We start from the raw sequence: 23780 nt of genomic DNA, 5'->3' as shown, positions 1-23780 counted from the left end.
AGCGCAAACCAGCTGATTGGTGGAGAGGAGACATGTGATGAAGCCAATTGGAATATGGGGATGGTTAGGAGGCCATGATGGATAGAGGCCAGTGGGCAAATTTGGCGAGGATGCCAGGGTGAAACCCCTACTCTTTTTCGAAGGACATCCTGGGATTTTTAATGACCACAGAGAGTCAAAATCTCTTCAAAGTGTTTCATATTCAACTCAAATCAAACACGCCGCCGCGCAAAAAAAAATTACTTTAATCGAATCAAGTCGTCCGCACCCAAAGCAAATCTCTGCAAACACAGCGATGACGTCACATTCGCCGCACGCACTCAAGCTAACTAGCGGACGTGTCAAGCATAAACCAGGTCTTAGCCTGCTTGTCATGACTGTGTTTGTCCACCAGATGCCACTGTAGTTCGCCAGCATCCCCCAGCGGACTACAGTGGCTTTAGAACTACATTTCCATACATTCTTTCGCACACACAGCCGGTCTGTCATCTACATTGTTTTACTACCAGTCCAGCTGCCTCCTGTCCCGCAGGCTCTAGCCCAGCTGCCTCCAGTCCCGCCGGCTCCAGACCAACTGACAAACAGAGGATGAATGACCAGAATGACCAATATATAGTCCAGGTAATCACGGAGAACGGAGACAGCTGTGGTAGTAAATCAGTGTAGATGACAGATCGGCTGTGTGTGCGAAAGAATGTATGGAAATGTAGTTCTAAAGCCACTGTAGTCCGCTGGGGGTTGCTGGCGAACTACAGTGGCATCTGGTGGACAAACACAGTCATGATACTCCTTGGTAGAGCAACTAACTCCCATACGAAGAGTTCGATCATAGCTCGGAGTGGGTTGGGTGGTGTAATACATGTGGGCAAACTGTAATTGTTTAGTAATTAGGATGCTCAAACTACTTTAAAAGCCGACATCTGGGTACATTTGTCTAGCTGTGGGTTTGCTGGGAAAGTCTTTATCCTAAATAATGCAACCTGGACCTTACATGATCTACTTACTGTGATGGGTTTTTGTGTGTAACTGTAGAGAAGACGAATATGTGTAACTCTTCCCACAATCAGTGCAGTGATACGGTTTCTCTCCAGTGTGAGTCCTCTCGTGTGCTTTCAGGTTTTTTGAAACACTGAATTGCTTGTCGCAGTGTGAACACTGGTAAGGTTTCTCTCCGGTGTGAATCCTCAAGTGTGACTTTAGCTGTCCTGAATGACTGAATCTCTTGCCGCAGTGTGAACACTGGTGAAGTTTCTCTCCAGTGTGGAGCTTTAGGTGTGATCTGAGGTTTCGTGAGATGTTAAATCTCCAGTCGCAGTGTGGACACTTGAAAGGTTTCTCTCCAGTGTGGATCCTCATGTGATCATTGAGACCGCTTTTGCGGGTGAAACTCTTTCCACACTGAGTGCAGGTCAAACTATTTACTGCTGTTGCTTTCACTGAAATACTTTGTTCAGTCTCTGATTGGGTTTTTTCTTCACTCTTGACCTGATGTTTCTCCTCATCTTCATTCAGTTCTTCACTCTCCTCCTTTACCGTCACATCTGAAAGTTAATTTTAAGAGGTTAGATTTTAACAGTTCCTCTAGAACAAGGAAAATTAAGCAAATAAGTTCATTTTAAGAGGCTAGTTATAAAGTTAGTAAACAGCACATGACTCGACAGTGCAAGATATTGGTAAGGAAGGCGAGATTAATAAGTGTAAAGCCTGGTTTATACTTCTGCGTCAAGTGACCGGTGTAATCCACGGCGCATGCAACGTGCGTAGCTGTGCATTTATACTTCTGCGCGCTGTCTCTGTTGGTCTGCATTAACACTTCCGAAACGCTAGTTGGCAGTGAGGTGTAAATGTTCCTCTGTGTCGAGTTTCTTCGCTGCTGTTTTGTTTTCCTGAACACTTCCTGAATGTACAAGTGGCTCAAACTCGCTCATTTTGAGGCAGGAACCGGCGGACGTGCAGCAACTTTAACTATGAGGTAAACACAAAACAAAAATTTCCATCCGGAGCTTCTTCACGGGAGTCCACACTTGTAAACAATCGCTACATTGGGCTTGCGCCATTCGCGCGGCTCTCGGTCCCGCCCAGACTCGTCAGCGCTACCAAGCCGACCAATCACAGAGCTTGCGCTAAGCATCATTGCGACGTGTAGTTACATTTTTTGAGAGGTGCACGTCAGTGACGGCGACGGCCACGGCGAAGGGCTATGCGTCAGTGCTGTAGCATACGCCGGCGTTTGATGCAGAAGTATAAATCAGCCCTAAGGATGGTTATATTTCTCCATAATATCAAATGCTGAAAACTGCTGTGAAATTCTCTAAGATCAGACCATGAGAACCAACATGATATAAAACAATAAACTTTCTAATCTTCGGAGAGGATCTCGAGAAAGCCATCTAGACAGTTGACCCATCACCTATCCTCAGGCCCTCTTGCCCTCCCCAGCTATACAGCCTGGGTCATTGAAAAGTTACTCAGGAATGACCAGATTTCAAGTTGTTATGGTGAAATGATATGATATGTATATTTGCAGTATTTTTGAGTGTTGACTTGTCATGCTTGGTATCATTTTAAAGGTCTCAGTGCGAGGGTAAATGTGATCTCTATTTCATATCAATATCATAGACCGAAATAGATCATCTCAGATTTGGGTAAATTTTGTCCTCTCTTATGGGAGAGGATGTCTTGGATAAGATCTTTTGTCAAGTCTTGTCTTCTTCCTCAGATGGTATTTGGCTTCCAGTGAAAAAAGTTTTTATTAATTTGAATTTATGACATTTTGGGTATTTGTATTTGTACTCTTCTGCATGTTTTGATTGTGATAGTCTTTATCCTAAATAATTGAACCTGGACCTTTACATGATCTACTTACTGTGGAAGTTTTTTCTGTGTTGTCTTAGAGAAGAAGAACATGTGAAACTCTTCCCACAAGCAGTGCAGTGATACGGTTTCTCTCCAGTGTGAATCCTCTCATGTGTTTTCAGGTTTCTTGAATCACTGAACCTCTTGTCGCAGTATAAACACTGGTAAGGTTTCTCTCCGGTATGAGTCCTCATGTGTGTTTTCAGGTTTTGTGAAAAACTGAATCTCTTGTCACAGTGCGAACACTGGTAAGGTTTCTCTCCAGTGTGGATCCTCATGTGTTTTTTTAGGTTCTCTGAGTGACTAAATCTCCTGTCGCAGTTTGAACACTGGTAAGGTTGCTCTCCAGTGTGGATCCTCATGTGTTGCTTGAGACCGCTTTTGCAGATGAAACTCTTTCCACACTGAGGGCAGGTCCAACTATTTACAGCTGTTCCTTTCACTGAAATACTATCTTCAGTCTCTGATTGGGTTTTATTTTCACTTTTGACCTGATGTTTCTTCTCATCTTCATTCAGTTCTTCACTCTCCTCCTTCACCATCACATCTGAAAATTAAACAAATAAGTGTAAGTTGTTAACAGTTCCTCTTGAAAGTCTTGACAGTGCAATCATTACTGACTAAAACACACGTGTGGACACTGTAAATGTTTATGAGCATGTGTCAATAAAAGGTTTTGTGGTGCTGATTGTTTTCCATTTTCTCTGTCAAAGTGTTAAACTCCAAATTCACTGTAAACTTCTGAATGACTGTGATTAGTGTGCGCAAGTAATAAAAAATACTCCAATTACTTTAAAAGCCGACATCTGGGCTCATTTCTCTTTCTTTGAGGAACATCATTGTTAAACATTTCAATAACTTTCTCATGTATTTGTTGGCAAACTGGTGATCCTCGGCTCATCTTTGCTCCTAAAGGACTAGACCTTTCTTGGATGCTGCTTTTGTACACAATCATGATTACAATCACCTGTTGGCATTACCTGTTTCCAATCACATCATTATTTCACCAATTTACCTGATCACGAGCCCTGAACTGCTCCTGTCCCAACTATTTTTTAAATGTGTTGCAGGAAAATAAATGAAGAAAAACACATGAAATAATGTTTGTTGTTTTGTCTGTAATGAAATACAAGTCACAGTAAATTTAGAAGTCACTACTTTCTGTTTTCATTTGCGTTCTCCATACTGTCACAACTTTTTCTGATTTAGGGTTGTAACTACAACTATAATAATATAGATGAAGCTTTCGCTTTTCATTTGCTCTGTCTTTTCAAACTTTGCCATCACATACTATAGTGATGTAGCCGACAGTGTGTGTAATTAAAAATGCTCCAACTACTTTAAAAGCCTCATCTGGGCACATTTGTCTAGTTTTGAGTCTTTCACTGACACTGAAGGTACAACAGAACCCAAGATCTCCTGTGTCTCTGCTAAGCAGAATAACAGCATCTGCTGTGTCCTTTATTGTTGTTTATGGAGCCGTTCACTTTGTGTCAAAAATATGTGGAAAGTGCGACTCGCACTACTTCCTCTTTGTTAACTTGCGTTTGCAAAAGATGCAATATGTGAACAGCCTGAATGGCTTGAGGGAATGATGAAGAAACCACATCATACTTATATCATTTAGCATTTTGTTCAATGTAATGTGTATTTATATATTGCATTTTATCATGTAAAATTCCATTAGCCATTGGTGGAGCGGAGAGACAGTGATAGAGCCAATTCAGTGGATGGGGATGATTGGGAGGTCATGATGGGTAAGAGCAGATGGACTGAATTTGGCCACGACACTGGGGTTACACCCCTACTCTTTTTACAAGAAGTGCCATAGGATTTTTAATGTCCACAGTCAAGACCTTGATTTAACGTCTCATCCGAAAGACGGCGCTCACTGTCAGCGTAACCCTTCGCTATACTGGGGCATTAGGACCCACACAGACCTCAGGTTGAGCGCCCCCTGCTGGCCTCACTAACACCACTTCCAACAGAAGCCTAGTTTCCCCATGTGGACTCCCATCCAGATACTGACCAGGCTCAGCCCTGCTTAGCTTCAGTGAGTAGCCAGTCTTGGGCTGCAGGGTGATATGGCTGTGGGTGTTTAGATGATCTACTTACTCTGACAGTTTATTGTGTGTTTTCGTAAAGTAGATGAATATGAGAATCTCGTCCCACAAGCAGTGCAGTGATACGGTTTCTCTTCAGTGTGAGTCCTCTCATGTGCTTTCATGCATGCTGAAACACTGAATCTCTTGCCGCAGTATGAACACTGGTAAGGTTTCTCTCCGGTGTGGATCCTCAAGTGTGATTTTAGGACTCCTGGATGACTGAATCTCTTGCTGCAGTGTGAACACTGGTGAGGTTTCTCTCCAGTGTGGAGCTTTATGTGTGATCTGAGGTTTCGTGAAATACTAAATCTCCAGTCGCAGTGTGGACACTTGAAAGGTTTCTCTCCAGTGTGGATCCTCATGTGTTCATCTAGACCGCTTTTGCGGGTGAAAGTCTTTCCACACTGAGTGCAGGTCAAACTATTTAATGCTGTTCCTTTCTCTGAAATACTTTGTTCAGTCTCTGATTGGGTTTTTTCTTCCCTTTTGACCTGATGTTTCTCCTCATCTTCATTCAGTTCTTCACTCTCCTCCTTCACATCTGAAATTAAGCAAATACGTTCATTTAAAGAGGCTAGTTAAGTTTATAAACAGCACATGACTCAACAGTGCAAGATATTGGTAAGGGAGGCAAGATCGATGTGTAAGTGGTTAAAAATGCTCCACATATTTGAAAAGCCTCATCTGGGCACATTTGTCTGCTTGTGAGTTTTGTCTTTCACTGACACTGAAGGTACAACAGAAGCAGAACCCTGCTAAAAGCTCAATGTGAAACTCCATCTCTCCAGCAGAACACAGCGCTGAACATGTGCTCATTATTATTATTATTATTATGTTTGAGGCATTCTAGAAGCCGGTTTTCGTTGAGCAGATGAACTTAAAGGTTCAGTTCATATAACTGAGTACTTTAATGACAAAATTGTAAAAAAGAAGGAAAATTAAGAATGCAGTGTAATATAAAGGGTAATACGAAAAAGAGCTAAAACGAGTGACGTGTGTAAAGATTCACAACCTCACTGTTCTTCAGCTTAAATATTGGAGAGTAATGAATAAACACAAACCTATTAGTTCTTCAGTCTCTTCCTGTTTAATTCTGCAGGGTTCTGGATCATATTTGGTTAGTGATATTCATATTTCTTTGTGCAACACAAGCCAGCTAGTGAAGTGCTGTGCAAATAAATCTCACTTCTCTGAACATCTACCTCTCATACGAAGAGACATGATTTGATTTCAGCTCGGAGCAGGTTGGGTGGTGTAGGACTGGCTGGGTCATATTGGTGCCGTGACCCGGATGTAAATGAGGTGAAGAGCTAGTGAAGTGCTGTGCAGATAAACCTCAATCCTCTAAATCCTCGATTCGATTACATTTTCGATTCTAAAGGCACGATTCGATTACATTTTCGATTATGAATAATTAATTAATGACCAATTAATTATTTGTAGCCTACCGTTTAAACTACCAGACCTGCATGGTCTTTGTTTTACCGATAAACAAATCATACAGTAAATGAATAAAGGCAAGATACACACATAATTACCACCTGTCAATCACCTTTTCTGCGGGACTCATGAATAGGCAGTGATCTGTGTCGTTATAATGGCGTCGGTAAAAAAGACGCACAACCATCAGGAACCAGCCAACAGTATCTGAGGTGTTCGCTAAAATGACTAAGTACAAGTGAGTGAAAGATTGAAGCAGTCCTCTGACTGCCTGGACCCGCTGTGAGTGCGTCTGTATCTGTGTGGTCACGTGATGTTTCAGAGGTAGAGAGGAAGGAGGGCTGCTCAGAAATGCTACACGCCACTGTGGATGTCAAATCGTTGTCGTTCTAAAATGCCATTTAAAAACAAAGACAGTGTAAACAGGGCCTGAGTGTGAACTTTTCGCGAGCGGATTTGCAACGGGGGCGGGCGGAGGATCGCGATGCCGGTGTTGTCTATCGGACGAACCGTACGTAATGCGTACATAGCAGAGCTTGCAAAACTGTGTATTTTGCCGACAACACGAACGTTGTCAACATAACTCACTGGAAATCCAAAATGCTTAAACACCGGCGACTTCATTGAAAGAGGAGAGGGTTTAAGCTCTGTCGACGGGTCTCCTGCTTCTGCAGTTTAACAAGCACTTCAACAAGCCTGTTATTTTCCCGCTTGGCAAGCCAAGCTGACGTGACATAGGGGCGTGGCAGCATCGACGATTCTATTTTTTGATTCGATAATCGAAATTGAGCATAAATTTCGATCGATTTCGATTAAAAATCGAAATCGTGACACCCCTAGTAGCGACAGACGCTAGAGGCCATGGTCTTTAGCCTCCTTGATAGAGTAACCAACTCCCATACAAAGAGTTGCCGGTTCAATCCCAGTTCGGAGCAGGTTGGATGGTGTAATAAATGTGTGTAAACTGTCAATGTTTAGGAGTTAGGATGCTCAAACCACTTTAAAAGCCTGGGCATTTGGACACATTTGTCTAGTTGTGGGTCTGCTGGGACAGTCTTTAATCTAAATCAGGGGTCTGAAACTCAATATACCTGAGGTCCGCTGGAGGCAGAGCCTGGGTGAAAAAATTTCAATCTTCTCAAATCTCTTTATTTTTAAACACAAAATAAGTTGAAAAATAACAAATTAAGAATTACTTAAAAAATAAATCAATCGGTAATAAATAGTAGTACTAATGATAGAAATATATGTAATGTTTATTGCGTGAGGCAAATGCAAATACAACGCAGGTAGAGCGATGCAAATGATCCACAAATGACGGTGCTACCCTATAATTCTGAGGCCATCTTCCAGCCTCCACCTCGGTGACTGCAGCTCTGCACAAGCTTTTGGCCAGCGGAGAAATTAAAATGGTCGTGCCCAACTGAGTCTGGTTCTCTCAAGGTTTTTTTTCTTCACTCCTATCAGGTGAAGTTTTTTTCCCCTCTCCGCTGTCGCCACTGGCTCGCATGGTTCAGGATTGGTAGAGCTACGCATCGATGAATTTGCTCTTCAGTGTTTGAACTCTCAGTAATGATTAAATCATACTGAACTGAGCTAAACTGAACTGAACTTAAACACTAAAAACTAAACTACACTGTTCCAGTTACTATGACCATTTATGTGAAGCTGCTTTGACACAATCTACATTGTAAAAGCGCTATACAAATAAAGCTATATTGAATATAAATTGTCCAGTTACCGGGGACTCTTATTGCTGATGGACAGGTGTCGATATGTGACTGCAGACAACATTAGGCTGCATTGAGTTCCTTACTGTTCTTTTATCCCGCCGCGTACGCATCACTTTGATTTATTTTGTAAGAGAGAGGGAGATCTCACAATAACTCTTTAAGTGGCATTTCAGTTTACATCCAAGTGAAAAACAGTAATTAAATGACTCACTATGTCTCTGTCTAATGTAACGAATATGGCCGATCAGACACATAATTAATTTACTTTTATTCAACAAATGTGTCAGCCAACAGAGCACTAACTTCTGCCCAGGGAAAGACTGCATGGTCAGTTGTGATCCGATTCCAAGGTACTTACAACACAAAGGAATGTGCTCACAGCACTGGACAGAGACCTGAAACTTCTATAAGCTCCTTGCTTAAGACTGATGTTTTAATGTAAACATTTATTCTCTCGTTATGTGTAAGCAAGTGTTTTGCAACATTTCTCTTGCTCATGTATTAATATTATGGTTTTAATACTTCTGCAATCAATGTTTAACTGTACTACAGCTAAACAAGTTCATGTTTGATGTCCCTGCAAAACTAATTTGGTGTACCGAACGATTGTTTACATTTTATCTTAATACGAGTGCAACATATCAACATTTTAAGAAACGTGAACATTTCTGCATCAGTTTACATCAAAATACCTATGCAAATCACTACACTTCTGAACAAAGAGCTATAAAACTTGCCTCAGGGAAGTTTAACTTCGGATTGGTCAACTTGGCCCTGGAGGGTGGGTACCGCCAAAAGAACAGAAACAGAGAAACCTCCAAGAACCAGAAACCCGAGACTAGAGAAGAACACCCAATCTAGAAGGCCCAGGCCAGAGAATGACTTGAACCCAGAGGACTCCAGGGAGCAGGCCGGGGCCCAGACAAAATGGGTTAATTGCACAGATTAGACATTCCCATATCGATACCTTTCTTTCTTTCTTTCTTTTCTGTCGACAGTCTAGTTAAGCTTAAGGCTGATTTATACTTCTGCGTCAAACGCCGGCGTATGCTAAGGCATTGACGCACAGCCCTTCGCTGTGGCCGTCGGCGTGACTGACGTGCACCTCTCAAAAAATTTAACTACACGTCGCAACAACGCGTAGCGCAAGCTCTGTGATTGGTCAGCTTGGAAGCGCTGACGAGTCTGGGCGGGACCGAGAGCGGCGCTAGCCCAATGGAGCGATTGTTTACAAGTGTGGAGTCCCGTGAAGGAGCTCCGGATGGAAAGTTTTGTTTTGTGTTTACCTCATAGTTAAAGTTGTTGCACGTCCGCCGGTTCCTGCCTCAAAATGAGCGAGTTTGAGTCACTTGTACATCCAGGAAAACAAAACAGCAGCGAGGAAACTCGACACAGAGGAACATTTACACCTCACTGCCAACTAGCGTTTCGGAAGTGTTAATGCAGACCGACAGAGACAGCGCGCAGAAGTATAAATGCACAGCTACGCGCGTTGCATGCGCAGTGGGTTACGCCGGTCACTTGATGCAGAAGTATAAACCAGGCTTTAGTGTGCCGCAAAACCATTAGTCAAACACGACTAGCCATTTCGCTGCTTTCAAAACTTAAAACGACCGACTCCACCCCACTCCAAGCCTTGCGAGGACAAAAGAACTGAACACCATCCAACCACATGCTCAACAGAGGGAGCTCTTCACATCACACAAGGAATGCAAGTAACACTTCTAGATTAGCACTGAACCGGTGTAAACTAAATGCAACCGTAAAGAGACTATGCAAGGGTTAAATTGATTATTATTGGTTCGCTTGGCTTGGTCTTACAAAATCTGAGATTTTCCATCATTATATTCTCTCAGACTCTTATTTTTGTTTCTTTACTCTTCTCTATACTTGTATGAATGTGTGTTTGTGTTAGTTTCGGTTAGATTAGTCAATAAAGTGTCATTTTGTATAAAGAAAGGTGCCTGTGCTTATTTATGAATCTAATGTCTTCGAACTTGCTACCCTACTTAAACATGAATGGGTTTTTACTTAGATAGCAATAGCCGTAATTAAAGTCAACTGTCCATCCGATGATTTCTGCATGATTCGTTTGTTAGGATTTAAAGAGTCGATTCTTTTGAAGCCCCGTTCAAATGAATCTTCTTCTTCTCTTTGAGCTAATTCGCTACACTAATTTTCAAGAAGAGCCCACAGTTAGCTCCTCCATCATGTTCTGTGGCAGACTTGACTTGCTTAGATTCAGTTTGCCGCTATTCTGATCCAGTGACGCAGTTTCATCTTTTCGAGATCTCTTTTGATCAGCCTCATTATCAGATTTACTCATAGTTTAAAAAATGAAAACAGGTTTGACTGCCTCTTTGCTATTTTGGAAATACAGATATTATTTAGGCAGGCTCTGCTCACTGCGCACGAAACATTAACCACCAACCAATGAGAGTGATTGTAAACGTAAGATGATTGGTTGAAAATATTGTTCATGGCCAATTGTTAAACACTGTTTGTTTGCTTGAAAATAGTGGCTACCGTCATGTGTGTGAGTGTGTATTTGTATTAAAATAAATACTAGAAAAGCAAAACACAAATATTTGACATTTCCCAGGACAGGATCCGGCTCAAACTAAGCACCGATTTGTAAACATTTATATATTTATAATGTCCTGCTGGGCAGCAACCTAAAAAACTTTTTTTGAAGTGTTGTGCATGAAGTGCACTGGGACGACTGTCCTCGTATGCCCAATAGAAGCAAGGCAGCCAGCCAGGCATGGAGGAAAACACTCCATGTCGATGCTGCTGTAACTTTCACTCAATGAGATGAGAAATGTTTCTCTGCCTGCACCAAGCCCAGCTGATGTCCCGCCCCCGATAGCCATATACCCCACCGTGATTGGTAGGTTCGTTCAGATCTGCACACAACACTGTAAAGTGCAATACATGTCAAACCTGCGGGCCGCACTAACATTAGACTTTCAAATCAAGGCGGGGGCCACAAACTAAAACAAGTTTAAGGTCACGGTCCTAAATAACACAACCTGGACCTTTAGCTGATCTACTTACTGTGACAGTTTATTGTGTGTTTTCGTAGAGAAGATGAAGATGTGAAACTCTTCCCACACGCAGTGCAGTGATACGGTTTCTCTCCAGTGTGAGTCCTCAGATGTGTCTTCAGGTTCGTTGAATCACTGAATCTCTTGCCGCAGTGTGAACACTGGTAAGGTTTCTCTCCAGTGTGAGTCCTCTCGTGTGATTTCAGGTATCTTGAATGACTGAATCTCTTGTCGCAGTGTGAACACTGGTAAGGCTTCTCTCCTGTGTGAGTCCTTGTGTGTCTTTTCAAGCTTTGTAAACACCTGAATCTCTTGTCGCAGTATGAACACTGGTAAGGTTTCTCTCCAGTGTGAATCCTCATGTGATAATTGAGAGTGCTTTTAAAGCTGAAACTCTTTCCACACTGAGTGCAGGTGAAATATTTTACTGCTGTTCCTTTCACTGAAATAATATCTTCAGTCTCTGATTGGGTTTTTTCTTCACTTTTGACCTGATGTTTCTCCTCGTCTTCATTCATTTCTTCACTCTCCTCCTTCACCGTCACTTCTGAAAGTTAATTTTAAGAGTTTAGATTTGAACAGTTCTTCTAAGTTTCAAACTCAATTCCTGGACGGCCGCAGCTCTGCACAGAGTCATGAACACCTTTAGTTGGATCAGCTGTTTGATCAGGGTTGGAGCAAAACTGTGCAAAGCTGCGGCCCTCCAGGAATTGAGTTTGAAACCTATGCTCTTGAAAGTCTTGACAGAGCAATCATTACTGACTAAAACACACATGTGCAAACCGTAAATGTTTAAGAGCTTTCCATTTGCTCTGTCTTCTCAAACTCCAAATTCACGTTAAACTTCTGAGTGACTGTGATTAGTGTGCGCAAGTAATTAAAAATGCTCCAACTACTACTAAAAGCCAACATCTGGGCTCATTTCTCTTTCTTTGAGGAACATCATTGTTAAAGATTTTAATAACTTTCTCACGTATTTGTTGGCAAACTGGCGATCCTCGGCCCATCTTTGCTCCTAAAGGACTAGACCTTTCTCTCCTAAAGAACTACTTCCTCTTTGTTAACTTGCGTTTGCAAAAGATGCAATATGTTAACAGCCTGAATGGCTTGAGGGAATGATGATGAAACCACATCATACTTATATCATTTGGCATTAAATACATTCTATCCCTGCTGAAAAATCCAGCTTAAACCAGCCTAGGATGGTTGGCTGGTTTAAGCTGGTCGACCAGGCTGGTTTTAGAGGGGTTTTGGCCATTTCCAGCCTGGTTTTAGCTGGACAGGCTGGGAGAGGACCAGATAAATTCAGCTTGACCAGCCTAGCCAGGCTGGGAGCCCAGCCAAAACCAGCTATGTCCAGCTTAAACCAGGCTGGTCAAGCTGGTTTTAGCTGGTCACTTTCCAGCCTGACCAGTTAAGACCAGGCTGGAAATGGCTGGAAACCAGCCTGGAAGTGGCCAAAACCCCTCTAAAACCAGGCTGGTCGACCAGCTAAAACCAGCCAACCATACTAGGCTGGTTTAAGCTGGATTTTTCAGCAGGGATAAACTCCACAATTATCCTAAATAATGCAACCTGGACCTTTAGCTGATCTACTTACTGTGAAAGTTTTTTGTGTGTGTTCGTAGAGAAGATGAAGATGTGTAACTCTTCTCACAAGCAGTGCAGTGATACGGTTTCTCTCCAGTGTGAGTCCTCACGTGTTTTTTTAGGACTCCTGAATGACCAAATCTCTTGCTGCAGTATGAACACTGGTAAGGTTTCTCTCCTGTGTGAGTCCTCGTGTGTGATTTCAGGTTTTGTAAACAACTGAATCTCTTGTCGCAGTGCAAACACTGGTAAGGTTTCTCTCCAGTGTGGATCCTCATGTGATAATTGAGAGCGCTTTTGCGGCTGCAACTCTTTCCACACTGAGTGCAGGTCAAACTATTTACAGCTGTTCCTTTCACTGAAATACTATGTTCAGTCTCTGATTGGGTTTTTTCTTGATGTTTCTCTTCATCTTCATTCAGTTCTTCACTCTCCTCCTTCACAATCACATCTGAAAATTAAACAAATAAGTGCAAGTTGTTAACAGTTCCTCTTGAAAGTCTTGACAGTGCAATCATTACTGACTAAAACACACGTGTGGACACTGTAAATGTTTATGAGCATGTGTCAATAAAAGGTTTTGTTGTGCCGATTGTTTTCCATTTTCTCTGTCAAAGTGTTAAACTCCAAATTCACCTTAAACTTCTGAGTGACTGTGATTAGTGTGCGCGAGTAATTAAAAATACTCCAACTACTACTAAAAGCCGACATCTGGGCTCATTTCTCTTTCTTTGAGGAACATCATTGTTAAACATTTCAATAACTTTCTCATGTATTTGTTGGCAAACTGGCGATCCTCGGCTCATCTTTGCTCCTAAAGGACTAGACCTTTTTTGGATGCTGCTTTTGTACACAATCATAATTACAATCACCTGTTGACATCACCTGTTCCCAATCACATCATTATTTCACCAATTTACCTGATCACGAGCCCTGAACTGCTCCTGTCCCAACTATTTTTTAAATGTGTTGCAGGAAAATAAATGAAGAAAAACACATGAAATAATGTTTGTTGTTTTGTCTGCAATGAAATACAAGTCACAGTAAATTTAGAAGTCACTACTTTCTGTTTTCATTTGCGTTCTCCATACTGTCACAACCTTTTCTGATTTGGGGTTGTAACTACAACTATAATAATATAGATGACGCTTTCGCTTTTCATTTGCTCTGTCTTTTTAAACTTTGCCATCACATACTATAGTGATGTAGCCGACAGTGTGTGTAATTAAAAATGCTCCAACTACTTTAAAAGCCTCATCTGGGCACATTTGTCTAGTTTTGAGTCTTTCACTGACACTGAAGGTACAACAGAACCCAAGATCTCCTGTGTCTCTGCTAAGCAGAATAACAGCATCTGCTGTGTCCTTTATTGTTGTTTATGGAGCCATTCACTTTGTGTCAAAAATGTGTGGAAAGTGCGACTCGCACTACTTCCTCTTTGTTTTTTGCATTTGAAAAGATGCAATATGTAAACAGCCTGAATGGCTTGAGGGAATGATGAAGAAACCACATCATACTTATATCATTTAGCATTAAATACGTTCTATAAACTCCACAATTATCCCAAACAGTACAACCTGGATCTTTAGCTGATCTACTTACTGTGATAACTTTTTGTGTGTGTTCGTAGAGAAGATGGATCTGTGAAACTCTTCCCACAAGCAGTGCAGTGATACGGTTTCTCTCCAGTGTGAGTCCTCAAGTGTTTTTTTAGGACTCCTGAATGTCTGAATCTCCTACTGCAGTATGAACACTGGTAAGGCTTCTCTCCTGTGTGAGTCCTCGTGTGTGATTTCAGGTTTTGTGAACAACTGAATCTCCTGTCGCAGTGTGAACACTTGTAAGGTTTCTCTCCAGTGTGGATCCTCATGTGATAATTGAGAGTGCTTTTGCGGGTGAAACTCTTTCCACACTGAGTGCAGGTCAAACTATTTACAGCTGTTCCTTTCATTGAAATACTACGTTCAGTTTCTGATTGGGTTTTTTCTTGATGTTTCTCCTCATCTTGATTCAGTTCTTCACTCTCCTCCTTCACAATCACATCTAAAACTTAAATGAATAAGTGTTAGTTTTTAACAGTTCCTCTTGAAAGTCCTGACAGTGCAATCATTACTGGCTAAAACACACGTGTGGACACTGTAAATGTTTATGAGCATGTGTCAATAAAAGGTTTTGTGGTGCCGATCACTTTCCATTTGCTCTGTCAAAGTTTCAAACTTCAAATTCACTCTAAACTTCCTCTAAAATGACTGTGATTATTGTGTGCGAGTCATTCAAAATGCTTCAACTACTACTAAAAGCTGACATCTGGGCTCGTTTCTCTGCTTGTGAGTTTGCTGGGACAGTCTTGAATGTCTTCTGTCGCCCTATATTTCTTTGAGGAACATCATTTATAAACATTTCAATAACTTTCTCACATATTTGTCAAGATGCAATATGTCAACAGCCTGAATGGCTTGAGGGAATGATGAACAAACCACATCATACTCGTATAATTTAGCATTAAATACATTCTATTAACTCCACAATTATCCTAAATAATGCAACCTGGATATTTGTTCAATGTAATGTGTATTTATTGGTGGTGGGCCGTTATCGGAGTTAACGCAGGACTCTTATCGCACAATAAAAAAATATCGCCGTTAATCTATTCTCAAAGTTGATTTAGGAGCTGCGTCTACGCAAGTTATGATGACTTTCACATTGATATTTTAGCGCGGATGTATACCTGATCGGTGAGCCGTCTGACAAAAAGTGTGAGTCAAATTAGCAGGATGCCTGACTTTAACTCTAGTTCGGCAGTTTCACTTTAACTCATGAATAAGGGCAAATGGAGGAAAATTGGCCAGCACACCATGGTTAGTTCCATGGGATTTTTAATGACCACAGACAGTCAGGACCTTGGTTTCACGTCTCATCTGAAAGACAGTGCTCACTGACAGCATAACGTACCCTTTGCTATACTGGGTTATTAGGACCAGGGCCGGCGCGTTCATAGAGGCGACCTAGGCGGTATAGAAAGGGCGGGGTCCGCAACACCCCCCTACCACCCACATCCTTAGTTATGTCCGTGACACCTCCCTCACCACCCGCGTCCTCAGTTATGTCCGTGACACCTCCCTCACCACCCGCGTCCTCAGTTATGTCCGTGACACCTCCCTCACCACCCGCGTCCTCAGTTATATCCGTGACACCTCCCTCACCACCCGCGTCCTCAGTTATGTCCGCGACACCTCCCTCACCACCAGCGTCCTGAGATATATTCGCGCATAGGCGACAGAATAGAGAGGGCAGCATCAGCGACACCTCCCTCTCTCCCTCAGCACCCGCGCGTCCTCAGTTATATCCGCGCATAGGGCGGCAGAATAGAGGTCTGCGACATCCGCGCGTCCTCAGTTATTTCCGCGCATAGGGCAGCAGAATAGAGTGAGCAGCGTCGGCGACACCTCCCTCCCTTCCTCAGCACCCGCGCGTCCTCAGTTATATCCGCGCATAGGGCGGCAGAATAGAGGTCCACGACACCTCACTTCATTTTCATAACCGGTCACTTTCGTTTTCACATTGGGGTTGATCGGCAGTTCAGCTCTGGCCCTGATTAGGACCCACAAAAACCTCAGGTTGAGCGCCCCCTGCTGGCCTCACTAACACCACTTCCAACAGAAGCCTAGTTTCCCCATGTGGACTCCCATCCAGATACTGACCAGGCTCAGCCCTGCTTAGCTTCAGTGAGTAACCGGTTTTGGGCTGCAGGGTGATATGGCTGTGGGTGTTTAGATGATCTACTTACTCTGACAGTTTTTAGCGTGTGTTCGTAGAGAAGATGAATATGAGAATCTCTTCCCACAAGCAGTGCAGTGATACGGTTTCTCAGCAGTGTGAGTCCTCTCATGTGCTTTCATGCATGCTGAAACACTGAATCTCTTGCCGCAGTGTGAACACTTGTAAGGTTTCTCTCCGGTGTGGATCCTCAAGTGTGATTTCAGGTGTCCTGAATGACTGAATCTCTTGCCGCAGTGTGAACACTGGTGAGGTTTCTCTCCAGTGTGGAGCATTAAGTGAGATTTGAGGTTTCTTGATTTATTAAATCTCCAGTCGCAGTGTGGACACTTGAAAGGTTTCTCTCCAGTGTGGATCCTCATGTGTTCATTGAGACCACATTTACGGCTGAAACTCTTTCCACACTGAGTGCAGGTCAAACTATTTACTGCTGTTCCTTTCACTGAAATACTATCTTCAGTCTCTGATTGGGTTTTTTCTTCCCTTTTGACCTGATGTTTCTCCTCATCTTCATTCAGTTCTTCACTCTCCTCCTTCACATCTGTAAATTAAGCAAATAAGTTTTAGGAGGCAAATTATTAAGTCTGTAAACAGCAGGTGGCGCTCCAGCAGAGCTCAACAGTGCAAAAAAAATGGTGAGGTAAGAGGGGGGGGGGATTAATGCGCAAGAGATTAAAAACGCTCCACATATTTGAAAAGCCTCATCTGGGCACATTTGTCTGCTTGTGAGTTTTGTCTTTCACTGACACTGAAGGTACAACAGAAGCAGAACCCTGCTAAAAGCTCACTGTGAAACTCCATCTCTCCAGCAGAACACAGCGCTGAACATGTGCTCATTATTATTATTATGTTTGATGCATTCTAGAAGCCGGTTTTCGTTGAGCAGAAGAACTAAAAGGTTCAGTTCATATATCTTGACTACTTTAATGACCAAATTGTAAACAAATAGGAAAATTAAGAATGCAGTGTAATATAAAAGGTAATATGAAAAAGGACTAAAACGAGTGACGTGTGTAAAGATTCACAACCTCACTGTTCTTCAGCTTAAATATTGAAGAGTAATGAATAAACACAAACCTATTAGTGCTTCAGTGTCTTCCTGTTTAATTCTGCAGGGTTCTGGATCACTCATCTTCTCACTGTCCTTCAATAAACTCTGTCTTTGCAGATTTCACTGATGGTGGCAGAGCTTCAAAAGAATAAACAGAAAAAAAATTGATTAATTTACACTGATAGACAAAATATATCAATATGGTAGTCAATGAGCTGAAGAAATAGAAGATTCCAGCAGCTCTGATAATATTGATGAGCCTCAGACGATTAACCCTCATTAAACGTTATACTCTGGCTTTTTTTTGCAAATACTTTACATAGATGTAATTTTTATGAAGAAAATGCCTACTAACAATTATAAAATATGTATTTAAGGGATTTACTGTTACTAGGGATGTAACGGTATTGTAAATACCGTCATACTGCAATATTAATTTTTTTCGATATTACCGTAGTCGCATGACTCGGTAAAACTATAGGTCTTCTGAGAAAATTTGCTCAGGCGAATGAAGCGAACGGGAGGTACCGGAAACTACAATTCCCATCAGCCCATGCTTGACCATCATCCCTTGCGGTCTGTTGTCGCTACAGATCCAGTAATGCGGAAATGGAGTGTGCTGCTAGAAGCGGGAATGAAAAAGAGCTGGAAAACCCTAAAGCGGGTGTTGTCGCCGCGCGCGTACTGAATAGCGGTGTTGTCGCGCGAGTTCTTATCAGCTGTGTTGTCGCGCGCGTACTGAATAGCGGTGTTGTCAGCACACTGTTCAGATTGATGCAGACATGAGATCTCTATCTCACTCATGGTTTGTCCTCTCAAGTGGGGGAAAGACAATGCACAACGTTACCCACTGCTGTCAACCTGGGCCAAGTCATATCTCTCTTGTCCCAGAAACCTCAGTCCCAAATGAGAGGGGTTTTTCTGTTGCAGGGGACATTGTAAATGCCCAGAGATACCAGCTTTTACCAGATTATATTTATATGATAATTTTCCTTTAAACCCATCTCTATCTGAGTGAGTGAGTGATTAAATGTTGAATGTGATGAGTTTTCAACAATACTAAATTGAAACTTAATTTTTTTACATGGTTTAATATTTTTTTGTTATTAAAATTGAAGTTCCTGTTTCAAAGCTTACAGATAGATGGCTAATTTGTATGTCATTGACACTTTTGGCACTTTTTTGGAGTATTTTCATAAGTTTTGTTTTTTCCTGTAAATGATTCAATAAATACCGTACCGTGACATTCATACCGAGGTATTACCGTACCGTGAAATTCTCATCCCGTTACATCCCTAACCGTTACTGTTTAGATTTTTATCTATTATTGTAAAATTAAATCTCCCTGCCGAGAAAATTTGACTTTCTTCCTCCTGTTTTTGGATAATCTATGAAGGAAAGACCAGTTCATTTTTCAGTTATCAGAAATTTGTCATATTTATCTCATGTTTTTATGATTTCATGGAGCGTTTTAAAGCCGCGTTTTCATCAGCAGACCGCTCGTATGTCAGCTTATAGACAGACAAGCTGATCTTGGCGGCTTTAAAACACTCCAGTGTGCGAGTATCTGTGGTTACACTCGGTAAACAACGGCGAGTTCAGTGAACGGGTGACCTTCACGGCCAATCACAGTCATTTTTTTGACTATGTTAAGAACGTGCTCAAATGTTCACGGGATCCGTAGTGCGGGGATATAAAAAGCATGTCAGGGAGAGCGCGAGGAGAGCGCCTTTTCCTTTGATATCGTTTTTCGTGTATTTTGCTGACATGACTGTGATTTTCGTTGTTTTTGCTTAACTTTCGTTTGGGTAAAATTATTTTGCATTACGTTTGCCGACTTTGATAAATTTTGTGAGTTTTGTACATTTTTATTTCAATTGATTTGTTTGTTATTTTTTGTCTCTTTCCCGACAATATTAAGATATACCTCCTCAAGTTCACTCTTTTCTCTGAGTAAGGTGGATAGGGAAGATGTCGTACGACTTCCATTTTGCAAACACGTAGAAAATGTATTGTTAAAGACATCAGGTAAGAGGTGAACGCCATCTTTTGTATTTATTTTATTCTACAGTTCAGTATAGGGAAGAATGCGGTGCACTGCGCTGAAGACCTTTTTTTCTTTTAATCAGTTTTTAGCGAGGTAAGGGGTTATTCATGAATTAAAATTGTTTTGTTATATTTCTTTCTTTTGCTTGGCTTCACAATCGTCCCCGTTCTCGAGTTTAACAAATTTTTGTTTGCTACTTTTGCTACTTTATGATATTATTTTTATTATTGTAAATATTTCTTTTTTGTTGTATATATTTGGGCACTATTTTGAGAGGGGTCTGGCTGCAGACCTGGTGCAGTGCAATCTGGGCTGCATCCAATGCTTTTTAATGGGCTCACCTAACCCTACCCGTCACAGTGATGTCACTCGCTCTGTTTGAGTGCATTGTGTCTGACATTGCATCGCTGAGTGATGCAGTCTCAGCTTGCATCATAAAGGCTGCATCCAGATACTGTTGACTATTTTGGTTTCACTTTTGTACATCAAATACTTTTGTTGGCAGTTCTGTTGTCTTCTGCTTACACCCATGGAAATTTCCACACTTTTTAAATGTAATTCCTTATAAGTAAGTTTCGTGAAACAGTTATGACAGATAGGCATGCGCTTTGTCTACGACACTAATTCCATTCCAGTACTCCATTGGAAAACCAAAATGTTTGGTTACTTCACTGAACCAAATGTGAGGTCAGTATTCAATTTTTTTAAATTATGAAAATTATTAATTTACATCACTTTTCTACATTGATGGATCAGTGATCGCACGGGCATTCCTGATAAAAAGCGTGTGTTTGTGTGTACAGAAATGTACTATCCACTCTCCCTGTTAAATTTAATCTAATCCGTGTCCTGAAACACAGCTCCTCTCCTGCTTTCACTTCTCATACTGACGGAGGGAGCGATTCGTTTGTGAATAAATCTCTGTTATGAACGACTCGTTCACTAGCCGACAATAATACAAGTTTCTGGCAGCGCAGCATCTCGTTGTCATATTTCTTTTGCATTGTTTGCTGATTTTATTCAACAAAACTAGCATAAGCCGAGTGTTTAGTGTGAGTTGCTGCTGCTTTGCCTTATGGTGAATGCAGTGACTGTGTTATCATCAATAGCGTTATCTGTTTAGCACAAAAGTTTATAACATACAAAAACGTAAAAAACTGAATCTTACCTATGAAATGTTCTGCCTTTGTGCTTTGTTTTCTTTGTTTGCTCGTTACTACACTCGTAGACGGCGCTAAAGTCCCGCATCTTCACTTAATAACACTATCTTGACTATAGGGTTGTAACAATATACCGGTATGACGGTCTACCACGATTTGAACGTGCACGATTATCATACCATGAACAATTGCATATCAACGGTTTTAACCCTTAAAGACCGAGACAGCCGCCCGCGGCTAAAAATAAGTATTGCTCTTAAATGTTTAATAACTTTTAATCCGCTGATCTGATTCATACAATTCAAAGATTGGCATAAAGAAGAGAATCTCAGCTTTCCAGTGCCGTATCACATAACATTCGCGGACTTTCAGAGGCTCTGGAATCAGTGCGGTTACGTCATCAAAATTTGACAACGCTGATTTGACAAAGAAACGCTCGTCACTGTGTCTCCGGACAAATCAGACATGATACATTGATGCATTGTCCCTCCTCCATGCCCAGATTGGTTCAAACTCGCTATATCACAACCAATAAGCATAGGTTTCGCTTTTGTTTGTGGACCAACAATGAGCTTTTTGAACAACACGGAATGAGAGAAAGGCATACATTTCTGCGCGGCTAAATAAAACGCAAAAAAAAAAAGTTTTGCATGAAATAATTCTCATACTAAGTACTTTTGCATGCACAGCAGCACAGAAACATGACAAAACAGTGACACAGCAAAGACGAACTGCTGCTCTTGCTGTTTTCAAAAGACGCAAATGAAGGTGCAGCTGTTTGTCTGCATTGCAGACAACCATATCCAAATCCATATCCACAGACAACCATATCCATGCTGGCACATAAAACCTAAGGATGTTCCATATTGAATCTAGTTTCGTTATGTAACTATTTATAGTATAGTAAATATTTATATCTATTTTTTACTGAGGATTTGCACCATGTTTATTTGGATTTTATTTGGACTTTGACACATTATTTATTATTTTCTTATTTTTTTATTTGTTCATTGTAAGTGGTGTTGTTTATAGTAACTAAAATAATAAATTCAAAATTTACTATAATAAATATATTATTTGGAAAAAGTCAAATTTGCTTCACTGTTCTATTATTTTGTAACATTTGTAACATACCATATACCGCGAAACCGTCAAACCGTGGTATTGTTTTAGACGATTATCATACCGTAAAAAATTCATACCATTACAACCCTACTTGACTAGTGCAGTTCAATGACACTTAAACTGGGAGCACTATACATATATGGCGGCGCTATTGACGCATGCTCAGGGTCCCTATGCGATATCTAAGCTGCGCCCCAAATGGCACACTATACACTCATGCACTATGTACTTATGCACTTACACACTCTACAGGATAGTACAAGTATGTAGTACACAAGTATGCGATTTGGGACGCAGCTCTAGTGTATAAGTTATATCTATAGCTGCGTCCCAAATCGCATACTTATGCACTATTCTACGCCATTTTGTAGTATAAATAGTGTAAGTAGTGCGTTCACACTGAAAACTCTAAAAATAATGAGTATACTTTAATAACCCGGATGATGCACTCATTCAGCCGCTAAAATTAAGTGTGTAATGATGGACACTTCACGCACTCAACGACCGCAGGTTTGCTTACGTTGCGGAAGGGGCGGAGCTATCGGGCGCACATGTTGGATAACTTATTTTGGATGGTGAAAGCAAAATTCTCCTACGAGAGTGATTATAGCGCCTCCCGATGGTGAATGCGGTTTTACTCACGGCAGGTATTATTTGATAATTCGGTCGTTTATTTCACTGATTTAGCAACCGTCAAACGTCATCAGAGAAACGGTTTGAATTTCCGCTTAGTAAAAAAACATTAGTGTGCCATTTGGGACGACACTACATACATATACTATCCTGTTGAGTGTGTAAGTGCATAAGTACATAGTGCATGAGTGCATAGTGTGCCATTTAGGACGCAGCTCAGGATCATGACTGCAGAAACTTTGAGCCCCGAAGTGTCCAACTCCGCCCCCGCCTGCGCCCGGCTAATCTCGTTGATCACCGGCTGCAGCTGTGCTTTATGTCGAACGCACCTACAGATCTGATTCATATCGGACACACAAGATACCTTACAGCAGACATATTTATCATGAAAATGATCACTGGTGTGACTTTTCTAAGCGGTAACACCATTGAAGATTATTGTCTCTTACTGGTCATCCATTGTTGTTGGTTTTTCGCCGTCATATAAATAAAAATGTGTCGATATACATATTAATTTAACGGATAAATTTACATACACCGGATTCTGTTACATCTTCACATCATACTTTGCGTTTTCAATACTCAAAAGCGTTAGAAAAACGAGCATACAACAGAAAAACACAAATACACCGATCATAATTTCTTCTCAGAGCTACTCACCGCCTCATAGTGTTGGTCAGCAGACACACAGATAGAGGGGAACTCAATGCAGAAACTAGTCGCAGATTGTCGCTTTAATAAACTGTAAAGTGTGTTTTATTGTTGTGTAAACACGAGAAAAAGCGTCAACGACTCACCTCAGCTCTGAAGACTCGACGCTGGATGAACGCGTCAGTGCTGACGTCATCACGTCAAGGCGGACACAACGGAGGATGCGTTTTTTTTTTCTTTTTATTAACCAAGAAAGAACATTACAAAGATACAATATGAACAAGGAGACAAAGGGTGACATAAATAAAATTCCAGCAAATTAAACAAGTTTAAATGATTTACACCAAGAAAGCGTTTTACATGCAATGTAATTGTTAGAGTCTTTTAAAGAGTTCACATAAATAATAAGAAAGTAAGGGTGTTTTTTTGAAAATTTACTTTTATGTATGTAAAATTTTGCTTTAAAAAAGCAATTAATTAATAATAAATGTACAACGAGGAGGATCTACATTCAGCGAGTAACCAAAGAATACAATTTTCGGGTAAATACAGAAGTTTGGAAGTA

The 23780-nt window shown here is 41.2% G+C and overlaps 1 pseudogene; it reads right to left on the bottom strand.

Annotated features, from left to right (window-relative positions):
• LOC141380121 (uncharacterized) overlaps window positions 1-23388 on the bottom strand; it is a 47862-nt pseudogene extending 24474 nt beyond the window's left edge.
• Between the last annotated feature and the right edge of the window lie 392 nt (window positions 23389-23780).

The sequence above is a fragment of the Danio rerio genome, chromosome 22, assembly GCF_049306965.1.
Source record: "Danio rerio strain Tuebingen ecotype United States chromosome 22, GRCz12tu, whole genome shotgun sequence".
NCBI lineage: Eukaryota > Metazoa > Chordata > Actinopteri > Cypriniformes > Danionidae > Danio > Danio rerio.
Note: the sequence above shows the minus strand (reverse complement) of the source record. Positions and strands in the feature narration are given on the sequence as shown.